Source organism: Adiantum capillus-veneris, chromosome 5 (genome assembly GCF_014529385.1).
Source record: "Adiantum capillus-veneris isolate H3 chromosome 5, ASM1452938v2, whole genome shotgun sequence".
NCBI classification, from domain to species: domain Eukaryota; kingdom Viridiplantae; phylum Streptophyta; class Polypodiopsida; order Polypodiales; family Pteridaceae; genus Adiantum; species Adiantum capillus-veneris.
Window position 1 is genome coordinate 62,038,282 of NC_140935.1, and position 12,732 is coordinate 62,051,013.

Below are 12,732 nucleotides of genomic sequence, written 5' to 3' on the forward strand. Positions count from 1 at the left end.
TTCTGCAGTCTGCCAAGAGTCGTCAATCCCTTCAGGAAGAGAGAGAGGACCTTGCTCTGATACTACTGTCACAAAATATACGGAAGCGTAAACTGACGTTTAATTGCACTTCAAATACTCAAGAGAATTAGAGAGAGCGAGAAAACTTGACACTTCATTGGGGACCAGAAGATGGGCTGGTCCCCCCCCCATAAAGAGAATATCTTTGTTACTAAGGGAGAATCTTTACAAGCACAAGAACGGGGCATACGCCCGTCCTCTATTCTTTCTTCTGTTCTGTTCTGACTACTGACTGAGAAAGTGTTTCCACTTTCTTACTGCTTAGGGGATTTCCCCTCTTCTGCGAGACTGGTTGGAAGCTCTCGAAAAGAGAGTCTATCTTCCGAAACAGCTCATCGGAAGCTCTCACAGAGGAGAGTCCATCTTCCGTTATGTATTGCCTTCATGCTCATTCCTTCATGCATAGAACACAAAAGAGAAACAAGCAAAATGCACACGCACATGCTTGCTGTAATTTTCTGCACATAACCTGAAATTCTTACCTGTGCGCACCCCTACGCCGAAACAGAGGTCTTCTTCGCGATGGAATCGCGCCAAACTTGATGTAGACTTAGGATAAGGAGAGAGAAGAGGATTTCTATGGCTGATCTGCTGAAAACAGCCCTAATCGAGGTGATTAGGGGCTGAAAACAGAGAATTACAGCAGCCTCACTCTGCTAAGAGAGCGTCTACGGCAGCTTCTCGCGTTGAAACTTCACCAGAAGGTGTCTATGACTGTGAGATCCCTTGTTCTTGACAATGGGAGCACAAGGCTACCACATATGTCGCAAGGGGCTGCTCTCAAGCTTCAATGGAGGGCTCCACCGCGTAGAGCACGCTCACATTAGGGGGGGTAGGTGCACTGCCAGCCCTGAAAATGGGGGAAGGGGGGGCTCCTAAATAGCCATCAGGGAGAGGGGGCGCTAGGAAGAGAGAGAGGGTGAGAGTGAGAGTGAGAGAGTTAGTTTGCATTGGTAAGTGTGCCACTTGACACACTTACTTTAAAAACTTAAAAACCATTCAACTTTTGACTTTAAAAACTTCTAGCTCATTAATTAAAAATGTGCAACTAACTAACAACTGCTACCAATGATTCTTTTCTGAGAACACCAAAGGTCTGTCGGCGCAATGCCGCACCGGCACTACACCGCCTTTACCTGTTCACACTTGTCCGGCCGCCCGCCCAGGCACGGACCGTTAAATTTAATTTAACGAAACTTACCCTAAGGCTTTATTAGCTTTATTAGCCTTAGGGTAACTGTTCTAAGGACCCCATCTCATTCATGTGCTTGTACTGATGCGCGTATTTTTCTGAGCCTAAAATCTGAGGCTACTGCTTACCCCTTTCTGAAGACCCGATTTCCCAATCACTAGGGCTTCAGGGTAATTTCTGCTAAGGTCCCTCTGAGGTGTCCTAGCCCGCATTTAGGCTCACCTGAGGCCTTAGAACTGCTAGGTCTATTCTGGTGTGCACACAACTAATTAGATAATTCTTTTCTCGTAAATAAATTAATTATTTACAAAGTCTGACTTAGTTACAACCACCAAGTTCAAGCATTCCCCTTAAAGTAAGAGGCAGCTCTCCGAATCTTAGAGTGCTCTGAGTAACACCCTCTGTGAAAGCGATGTCAAATTGCTGTACAAAAGACAAAGCCTTCGAAGCATCTCTATAACCAGAAAACGTGTCAAATTTAATTGACTATCCACCTTCCTTAAACTCTCGGACTTTCTTGCTTTTGTCTTCCAGAAAGTCATACTGGTTGGCTTTATAAAAATTCTTCTTCTTTGCATAAAAGTTGTTGTCATCAGAGTCCAAACTAGACAAGTCCTCTATAGAACTGTCAACCACGGGGCGAGATTTAGGCTTCTTTGCTTTTTTCTTGCCCTTTCGGAAGCGTTGCTTTTTGCTTCGCTTTTTACCTTTTCTGTCTTCTTCGCTCGAGTCAGATGAGCTAGACGAACTGTCAGAAGAAGAAGAAGAATTCGCAACTCCTTCGACTTGAACACGCTTCTTCTGCTTTCTTGCCTTTTCAGATGTAGACTAACGACCCAAATAACCCGGGAAGTCATCACCTTTCTTCTGCTTTTTGTCGTGATTTTTAGCTTTGTTCTGCGCGTCAAAAAGCTGAGCAATTTGTGTACCAACCACCTCTTCTAATTCTTGCTCTGTATACTTCTTGGGAGTAGGAGGTTTCTTGACAGCGGGTTTGCGGGGTGGGGTGGTTTTGTGGTCTTCCGCCACTGCGTGTGCACCTCATCGAAAGAAGTCTAGCTCATATATTTGCAAATTTCGGGTCCTTCGCAAAATTAAGCATCATCTTTGTTGCATCGCCGATCAATTGTCGACGCTCCATCTCTTGACGCTCCGCCGGAGTAGGCCGAGGCGGGCCGTACTCGCGTGAATCTTCGTTGACCCCTTCCTGCATCTACGGATGCAAAGGGAGTCGACTCATCTTTGCCTAAAGCCATAGGTGCCGCGTAAAAAGGATCGAATTTTCCGTAGGAGAGAAATCAGCCACGCTCTGATACCACTGTAACAGACTTGGACACTCCAAGTCGAGAATCTACCGCGACCCCACAAAAGATCACTTCAAAACAGTTCACAGTTCACAATTGATTTGACACTGGCCCGATGGAGTTCCGAGCCTAGAGATATTGACCCCAAAGACTGGCGCCTCTTTCGGGTTTTTTTTTTTGGTATTGATCTGTTGTAAAGTACAAGTGGGTAGCCGGGACTCACTCTCAGACTTTGCGTCCAGATGCTCTTCTCTGAGAAGTGAGCCCAACTACCTACATAAAGGTTTACAAGGGATGCCAAAAGCTAAAAATCAAAAGCTCTTCATAAAGCTAAAAGGGGTTTCTCTCTCAAGCCATAATTGGCCAAAAATAAAGCAAGGCTTTTTTTTCAAAAAAACTCTCTCTCTAACTTCCTTGCGTAGAAAATCCCACGCTGTCAAAAAGCACGTCCAGCGCCAAATCTGACCTGCTTTTTGTGTCGCAGACTACGCCGCTTTTTACGGGATGCCACGTCAGCAGTACGGCAATGCCACATCAACAGTATGGCAATTTCCTACAGTCAGCCAGCCACGTCAATATTTCCGATTTTCTGCAGACGGTGTGTGTGTGTATAGTGGGCAGCCACGTCACCAAGTTGTGACAAGGAGCGAGCTCGAATCTACAGTGCAACATGCACCTCAAAATGGCACGCCTTCTATCAGCACCACGGGAAAAAAATATGTCTTTCCATATGCCTTCGCCTGCACATGGCATCTCTTTCTCTGTCTCCCCCCTCTCTCTCCTCGAACTACTGATCTCGACACTAGGATTCCATTTTGTTTTGCATCAAATTTCAAAAATTCCCAAAGCTCACCCAATACTTGTCATAAATTCCCAAAATGCCGCCTTTCAAATTTTTTGCAATTCCCAAAATACCCTGGTTGTGAGATTAAATCTTCAAAGATGGGAAAAATTGTAGCTGTTCATAAGAAGACTGATTGTCTAGAAAAAAGATTGTATCTCTTTTGATTCCCTTTAAAACAAAGGGAGAAAAGATTTCGCTAAGATAGTACAAAATGAGTTAGCGATGGAGAGGTAAGAGGGGTTCTAGGCTTCGTTGTCTTTGGCTCTGTGTGAGCCTCATGGGCGGGGGCCCCGTTGGAGGCCATTGCAGGGGAGGGCGGCCTTGTCTTGATCTCTGTCGTCGACGGCGCCTACATCAAGTGTGTAGCGACGCTCCCGCATCAGGGCGGTACTCCGGGAGAGGATACTCCAGCTAGCAGCTCTGCTTCAAGTGCTATTCCCCTTGCATCCCCCTTCTTTCTCGAACCAAGGCTAGGCAGTGGCCTTTCCCTACTCCTACAGGGGTTAATGCACGCCATGTCGGGTGTGGCTCAAGGAGGTCAACTATCGTGGCTGTGTTGGCATTGCTGGGATGGCGGATCTAGTTGATTCAGGTCCGTGTAGTGCAAGAGAACACCCTTGCGAAGGGGCTTGGCTCCCCTTGAAAAGCCTGGATGGAGTTGGGGTCACCTAATTCATTGTCTATTTCCGGTGGTTGTTTCTCGATGCAGCATGGTGCGTTATATTCCTCGTCAGATCTGATTCTCTTCGGCTTTATGTTCGGGCTTGGCATGTCAGGCAATGGTTTCCCTTGACGTGCTAGCGGTCCGGCTGTTTGGCTTCATTTGGACACACCAATGGGCGATGGCACAGCCCTATGGTGTGGTGTGGTGTGGTGTGGTGGCATCCAAGGATCTCCTCATTTGTATGTTTTGGTTATGTTTTCTTGTGTATGGGTTGGAGGGGTCCTTGTAAAACCCTCCCCTCGGCTATAGTATTGGTTGTATTCGGGTTTGGGGGTTCCCTGTAGAACCCCTGGAACAGTTTAAGTATTGCTTGGAACATCTATTAGTTTCTTCTAGTGATAACTTCACAGGTAAGCAAAAGCAAAAGGTATTCACCTTTTTTTCTCTCGACACAAAGAGTATGTCTTTTGATTCCTTTTAAAACAAATGAAGCAAAAGAAAAAAGTATTCACTTTAAAACAAATGGAAAAAAGATTGTATCAACATACTCACTTTAAAACAAATGGAAAAAAGATTGTATCAACATGCTGGCTCATCTTTGTTTATTTGGTAGAATCTCAAAAGATACCCTCGAGATCTTTTGCACTGCTGAGGCCAGGCGCTACCGGCTAAAGACTTCCTATGCACGGATTCGACCCCGACGACGTCGAAGCTGTCGAGCTGTGTGACGCTGGCGATAGACTTCGGAAGCATTGTTAGCCCCCGGCATCCACCGAGGTCGAGGCGTGTGAGGCTTCTGAGACTGCTGATAGACTCCGGAAGCACCGTTAGCCCCGGCACCCACCGAGGTCGAGGCGTGTGAGGCTTCTCAGGCTGACGATAGACTCCGGAAGCACCGTTAGCCCCCCGCACCCACGGAGATTGAGGAGTGTGAGGCTTCCGAGGCTGCCGATAGACTCCGGAAGCACCGTTAGCCCCCGGCACCAACCGAGGTCGAGCCGTGTGAGGCTCGACCTCGGTGCCGTGTGAGGCTTCTCGGGCCGCCGATAGACTCCGGAGGCACCGTTAGCCCCTCACACCGACCGAGGTCGAGGAGTGTGAGGCTTCTAAGGCTGCCGACAGATTCCGGAAGCACCGTTAGGCCCCCGTACCAACCGAGGTCAAGGCGTGTGGGGCTTCTGAGACTGCTGATAGACTCCAGAAGCACCATAAGCCTCCCACACCCACCGAGCTCGAGGAGTGTGACGCTTCTAAGGCTTCCGATGGACTCCGGAAGCACCGTTAGCCCCCCGCACCAACCGAGACCGAGGAGTGTGAGGCTTCTCAGGCTGCCAATAGACTCCGGAAGCACCGTTAGCCCCCAACACCCATGGAGGTCGAGGAGTGTGAGGCTTCTCAAGCTGCCGATAGACTCCGGAAGCACCGTTAGCCCCCGGCACCCACGGAGGTCGAGACGTGTGAGGCTTCTAAGGCTGCCGATAGACTCCGGAAGCACCAATAGCCCCTCGCATCCACCGAGGTCAAAGCGTGTGAGGCTTCTCAAGCTGCCGATAGGCTCCGGAAGCACCGTTAGCCCCTCACACCAAACGAGGTCAAGCCGTGTGAGGCTTCTCAGGCTGCCAATAGACTCCGGAAGCACCATTAGCCCCCGGCACCCACCAAGGTCGAGGAATGTGAGGCTTCTCACGTTGCCAATAGACTCCGGAAGAACCGTTAGCCCCTAGCACCCCCCGTGGTCGAGGCGTGTGAGGCTTCTCAGGCTGCCGATAGACTCCGGAAGCACCGTTAACCCCCGGCACCCACGGAGGTCGAGGAGTGTGAGGCTTCTGAGGCTGTCGATGGACTTCGGAAGCACCGTTTAGCCCCCCGCTCCAACGGAGGTCGAGGAGTGTGAGGCTTCTCAGGGTGCCGGTAGACTCCGGAAGCACCGTTAGCCCCTCGCACCGAAGGAGGTCGAGGCGTGTGAGGCTTTTGAGGCTTCCATAGACTCCGGAAGCATCGTTAGCCCCTCACACGTATTGAGGTCAAGGAGTGTGAGGCTTCTAAGGCTACCGATAGACTCCGGAAGCACTGTTAGCCCCTTGCACCCACGGAGGTCGAGGAGTGTGAGGCTTCTCAAGCTGCAGATAGACTCCAGAAGCACCGTTAGCCCCCGGCACCCGTTGAGGTCGAGGAGTGTGAGGCTTCTGAGGCTGCCGATAGGCTCCGGAAGCACCGTTAGCCCCCGGCACCCATTGAGGTCGAGGAGTGTGAGGCTTCTGAGGCTGCCGATAGGCTCCAGAAGCACCGTTAACCCCCGACACCCATGGAGGTCGAGGCGTGTGAGGCTTCTCAGGTTGCCAATAGACTCCAGAAGCATCGTTAGCCCCTCGCACCCATTGAGGTCGAGGAGTGTGAGGCTTCTGAGGCTGCCGATAGACTCCGGAAGCATCGTTATCCCCTCGCACGTATTGAGGTGGAGGCGTGTGAGGCTGCTGAGGCTACCGATACACTCCGGAAGCATCATTAGCCCCTCGCACCCAGCGAGGTCAAGGCGTGTGAGGCTTGTGAGACAGCCAATACCGTTTGGTATACTCTTTAGGTGTCCACGATTAGACAAATCCAACTTCTCTAAGTTTTTGCAAGAGACACCGAAATCAGGAAGTTCTTTGCGAATAAATTTGCAACCAATGAGTATCAGTTCCCACAAATTCTGCAAAGCAACCAATTGCAAACAAAATAAGCTTTCTGCTATATTATATGTGCGGCAAAGCTATCATTCAACGATCCCACAAGAAACCTCTCAGCAAACGAGTACGAGAAAGGCACATGCTTTGCTATTACCTCAAACCTGTGACCACCTGGAGAAAGGCTCGATATCTGACTCCAGCTCAAGTCCAAGACAACAACCTTACTGAGTGTAAGCTGAGAAGGAAGAAACTCAAGGGGACACCTGTGCCACTGAAACCATCTGAGCTCCTTAGGAAACAAGCTGAAATTCCCTGTGATGTGGCCATTCCCAGATAGCACTAGAAACCGTAGAAAATCCATGCCAGCAAAAGACTTTACACCCCATTCCTCCCCTTCCTCCAAATTCAAAAGCTTTACCCCACGCACCAAACTTGTTCCCTACAGCACTTAGCAATATCAGTAATAACATGGCTGAATACTGCTTGTCACATGGAAAAACACACAGCTTGAGACCAAGTTTACCTTTTCATGTTGCAGAATAAGACGCACATCATCCTCATTCCACAAATGGCTACGTTTCCATATGTTCTTGTGGCTACGTTCCACTATTTCTCACCCCATATCCCGAAGAAGGTCGTGCATAGTAAGGTTTCTTTCTTCATCAATCTTGACCAGGCACTTAAGTCTAAGGATCTCAAGGTAGAGCATTGCTGCATCCAATTCACACCATAGTCCCTTAGCTCGATCCTCATGCTCTCCAAGCATGAAGCACACGATATCAAGGAACATTAACCTCTCTTCTTCACTGCCCAACCCATCGAAGCTGATTCTCAAAATTGCCATCATTTCCCTCTGTGCGGATGTGAGGGTGTGCCGATGGCCTTCGAGGACCTTCACTGTTGCCACCCAAAAAACCATGTCCTTACCATAAAGGTGCGCACCAAGAGTCTCCAAAGCCAGAGGAAGGCCCTTGCATGCATCAACCACCTTCCCTGCCAATGCCTTGAAATCCTCAGAGGGTTCTTCTTGGCGAAGAAAAGCATGCCAGTTGAATAGCAGATGCGAGTGTGACTCGTTGAGCCCCTGCATGAAGTGACTATGGTGGGCCTTTGCCCAGATGACAATTTGTTCATCTCGTGTTGTGATCACAATTTGGCTACCATCCTTTGAATCAAAGGGTGTTAAGAGCGCCTCAAGCTGCTCCCGGTCATCAACATCGTCGAGAATTAGCAAGATCTTCAAGTTAAAAAGGCGTTCTCTCAAAATTTGCTTCCCATGTGAAGTATTGGAAACAGGGATTGTCTCTTTGCTCTTTAGCAGGGCACCAAGCATACGCTCTTGCACAATTCGAAGCCCATAGGTTCTAGCTTCTGACCTCCCGCCCTCTATGAAGTAAAAACGATCAAATTCCCTGTAAATGGCATTGTAAATGGATTTGGCCAAGGTGGTCTTCCCCATTCCTCCCATGCCATAGATACCCAATTTGTGAAACCCCTTTTGTGCCTTGTCGATTTGCATGAGATCCAACGCCAACTGTAGCTTTTCATTCACTCCCACAGGGTACTTGGCTATGTCCAAAATAGTTCTGTTTAATACATTAAGCACCTCAGAAACAATGAGCTTTACAAGGCGTGCTTCAAACCTGTCAAATCAAACTAGTAGATCAGTACAATACTCGCCCATTGCCTACAGAGAGAGAGAGAGGGAGAGGGAGAGAGGGGTGGGGTGGTGGGGGGGGGTGGGGGGGGTGGGGGGTGTTTCAGAATTGCTTACCCTTGAGCAGTATCCTGAAGTGTCCAGCCATGGACCATGGATGCTTCTTTCAGAGCATTCATCCAATTCTGGATTGCCTGCGAGTCGTTTCGCCTGGCAAGTTGAAGAAAAGCTGAAGAGTAGCAGCTCTTGGAAGATGCACAGCCGATATGGCGAAGGTCACTGGGGAAAACATTGAAGAAGACGGGCAAGAAGAGATGGCTCCGTCCACTGGAGCGACCCTCAAGGATGTTGACAAGCTCCCTCAAGCACCAGGAAGAGGCGGCATAGCCCGGAGAGAATATTGCGATGTGTACTTTGCTGTGGTGAATTGCATGCTCGATGGCATCCTCCACTCCTTTGTCGACTACAAGAGCATCCATAGAGAAGGAGAGAGGGGGGGGGGGGGGGGGGGGGCGGGTTTGTGTTTTAGAATCGCTTACCCTTGAGCAGTATCCCAGTCATGGACCATGGATGCTTCTTTCAGAGCATTCATCCAATTTTGGACTGCCTGAGAGTCGTTTCGCCTGGCAAGTTGAAGAAAAGCTGAAGAGTAGCAGCTCTTGGAAGATACAGAGCCGATATGGCGAAGGTCACTGGGGCAAACATTGAAGAAGACAGGCAAGAAGAGTTGGCTCCGTCCACTGGAGCGACACTCAAGGATGTTGACAAGCTCCCTCAAGCACCAGGAAGAGGCGGCATAGCCCGGAGAGAATATTGCGATGTGTACTTTGCTGTGGTGAATTGCATGCTCGATGGCATCCTCCACTGCTTTGTCGACTACAAGAGCATCCATAGAGAGGGAGGGGGAGGGGGGGGGGGGGTGTGTTTCAGAATCGCTTACCCTTGAGCAGTATCCAGCCATGGACCATGGATGATTCTTTCAGAGCATTCATCCAATTTTGGATTGCCTGCGAGTCGTTTCGACTGGCAAGTTGAAGAAAACCTGAAGAGTAGCAGCTCTTGGAAGATGCAGAGCCAGGAAGAGGCGGCATAGCCCGGAGAGAATATTGCGATGTGTACTTTGCTGTGGTGAATTGCATGCTCGATGGCATCCCAATTCTCTTCCCCACTATGGATACTCTTGTAGTCGACAAAGGAGTGGAGGATGCCCGCAGCCTCAAAGGATGCAGAGAGGTGGTCCACGAAGCTCTTCTTCACATCGGGGCCCGGTGATTGAGAAAGACATCGTGGTTTCCCATGTGGTCTGCAAATTAGGTTACTTCCTCATCCCTGTTGCCATTACACAAGGTCTCAGAGCCATAAGGCTTGAGACCAGGAAATTGCAGATCATATCTGAAAGCGTCCGTGCACGTTGATAGTTCTAGCACATCTGTGCGTGTGGGTGAGAGTGTGAGAAGAAGCCAAGAGACATTAAAGATCTATCCGACGGAACTCAAGACTTGTTATTGATTATTCAAGAGGGATCGATGGCCCAAACGATGCCAGCTAGGCTAGGAGTGAAAGAGTCACTTCATGAGTTGGCAACAAGTTGGCAATGTGTTGCGAGTTTTTTAGTTCCCACTTAAAAAAATTGTGTACTTGTTGCGCACAGGTTGCGTGCCCGCTCCAGGCCTTGGGGTTGGAGCGCCCTCGCAATTGCAAAAAACGATTATGCTTATATAAGCCTGATAATGGAGGAAAAGAAACGCGTGGGGACACAACGACCCACAATCAAATGGCACCGCTTTCTCTATTCGCGGCAAACTCCCCCCTCCCTTGCCACCTCCTCTCTTCTGAAGCCCTGCACGGGAAAATTCATCGGCTGCAACTAAATCGTAGGTTTGTTTCTTATAAATTTTTGCTATACAACTCACATATGCCGTTTTGTGAGCCTCCTCAATTGGGAGTCTTCTTTTTTGTGGCATTTACTGACTGCAGCAAAGCATAATTTTTTTGTTTTCGGTGCATCGTCTGAGTGGCAAAGACTTCAGTTTTGGCTACCACTGTCATGTTAATAGTGTTAGCTCAGTTGGTAGAGTCATAGCCTATGTGTCTAAGGTCCCCTTAGCTGCCTGAAGACATGTTCTAAGTCCTTAGGAATTGTTCCCATATGCCTCCACTTGGGTTGGGTGTGTGCATGTGATGGGATAAATCTCTCCCTACATGTGAGGCCATTGTATTCAGGGTGTCTGTGTTTCAAAGTTCTTATACTCTCTATAAAAAATTTTAAAAAAATAGTACTAGCTAAATCACAGCCATGCCTGACTGCTGATAAAAATGTGCCTACATTTGCAATTGACATTTTTTCATGTGTTGTCGGTCGTGCAACACTACTACAAGTTGCCAAAGAATAGTTAGTGAATGTAGCAAAGTATAAGGTAATATTGTTGGATGCATTGTGCTAGTCAGATGGACATCGCGTGAGATTTTGCTTGCAGCTTTGGTCTTACCGGGCACATCACAAAAAAAGTGTTGCTTATATTGCAATTGACATGTTCTCAGTGATATCCATGCGTCGTTTGCCATGCAGCACTATTGAAAGTTGCCAAAGCTATACTATTGTCTCATGATTTACATGTTCTGTTGTGGCTTAAATGTTCCTCTCACGATGATGTTTGCTCAAGAATTTAACCGTCTTTTGTGCTTGATACGAGCTTCTACAATGTCGAAATTGATCTGGAGCACTTGTGTGTGTGTGTGCGTGTGTGTGTGTGTGTGTGTGTGTGTGTGTGTGTGTGTGTGTGTGTGTGTGTGTGTGTGTGTGTGTGTGTGGGACATGGACTCGTAGGGCTGGGACTTAAACAATGATTGCTCCCAATTTGGTGATGATAGTTACCTCAAGGCTCACGTTGTCGGCGTCCTTTGCGAGCCAGTCCCCCAAGGCCCCCACAACATGACACATCCGGCAATAAATGAGGGGCACTGAGGAGATCGACGCTCGGGACGAGCGAGCAGAATGTCAAGGTGGGCGACACAAAGAACGAGGTTGTACAAAGGCTCCCCCACCGCCAGCAACCCGGGTTTTGAACCCATAACCTCAAGCCTCATATATCAATTCATGTGGGCTAACCACTCTTCACACACACATCGTGGTTGTACAAAGGCTCCCCCACCGCTCGCAACCTAGGTTTTGAACCCTTAACCTCAAGCCTCATATATCAATTCATGTGGGCTAACCACTCTTCACACACACATCGTGTACCCCAATCTATCTTTATAATCTTGTACTGTGAGCAAACATGCTCTGGCCAAGTTTTTGGTGTACAAGTTTAGTTTTAGTTAAATGTGTGGTGTTATTTAGTGTCGAGGGGGTGTTGAGGCGGTCCCTAAGGGTTGCAATCCCCTATCCCTTGGGACCTCAGGCCTCCATCACAATGTGAAAAATCTTAAAAGACAAGGTGAAAGGTGAAAGTTCACAATGGTCTACATCTAGGGTAGAAGAGCCATATTGAGGGCGCCCAAATTAGAGTTGTGGTTTAACACCTTAGAGTAGTGGTTGAACACCATAGAGCTCTCCCTTCCCTTGGCCATGAGGCCTCCATCACAATGAGAAAAATCTTAAAAGACAAGGTGAAAGGTGAAAGTTCACAATGGCCTACATCTAGGGTAGAGGAGCCATGTTAGGGGCACCCAAATTGGAATTGTGGCTTAACACCTTAGAGAAGTTTCATACGAGCATAGTTCAATTGTTGCCTGCGAATGTCAACAAACATTGCTTGCAAGACCCCACTCTGCCAATTTTGACAGTGTGCAAACCCCGTCTTTAACCCTCAGCTCCTAGAACATTGAGAATTTTGTGTGCAAATCAGCCATTAAATAGAACGCGCCAAAACTGATGATGAGAAGTTGGGGTTTAGCTCCAGCTTGTGTAAATGTGCCCTCAGATGTGGTGTAGATTGAAATGTAGCTATACATGCAAGAGCGCCTTATGTCATGTACATGTGGCAAAGAGCTGGTGACTTGGCATCATCATATGGTTGGTTTAATTATGGTTTTTTTAAATTGCTTTGTACAAATCTTAGGGTGAGTGTGAGGATAGACCCTACCCCTTGGCACGTGCCTAGTAACAACCAGAGAGTGGTTTGTAACTAACGAGTTTAGATGTACCACTTCACCTATTTTGGAATGGCAGTTATAGATAGGTGAGTGGGATAAGTGACCAATAGTGCTTCACTTTGCAATTTGTGCGGGTAATGCTCATTGTCTTACCTTTGTCCCGTCCCCTGCACTTGCATAACACTCCCATTCTCATAGCATGTTTCATAGGTAGAGCCACAAAAGAAGAAGATCTAAGCTTGCTCAT

The 12,732-nt window shown here is 48.3% G+C and overlaps 1 pseudogene across 1 annotated transcript; it reads right to left on the bottom strand.

Moving 5' to 3' along the window:
* Positions 1 to 4,757: 4,757 nt before the first annotated feature.
* LOC147457405 (disease resistance protein RUN1-like) lies at positions 4,758 to 8,927 on the bottom strand (annotated as a pseudogene). Its single transcript, XR_015188104.1, has 4 exons — positions 8,508 to 8,927; positions 7,257 to 8,376; positions 6,888 to 7,172; positions 4,758 to 6,756 (listed from the first exon to the last, which is right to left on the bottom strand). The product of XR_015188104.1 is annotated as a disease resistance protein RUN1-like (transcript).
* Positions 8,928 to 12,732: the final 3,805 nt, after the last annotated feature.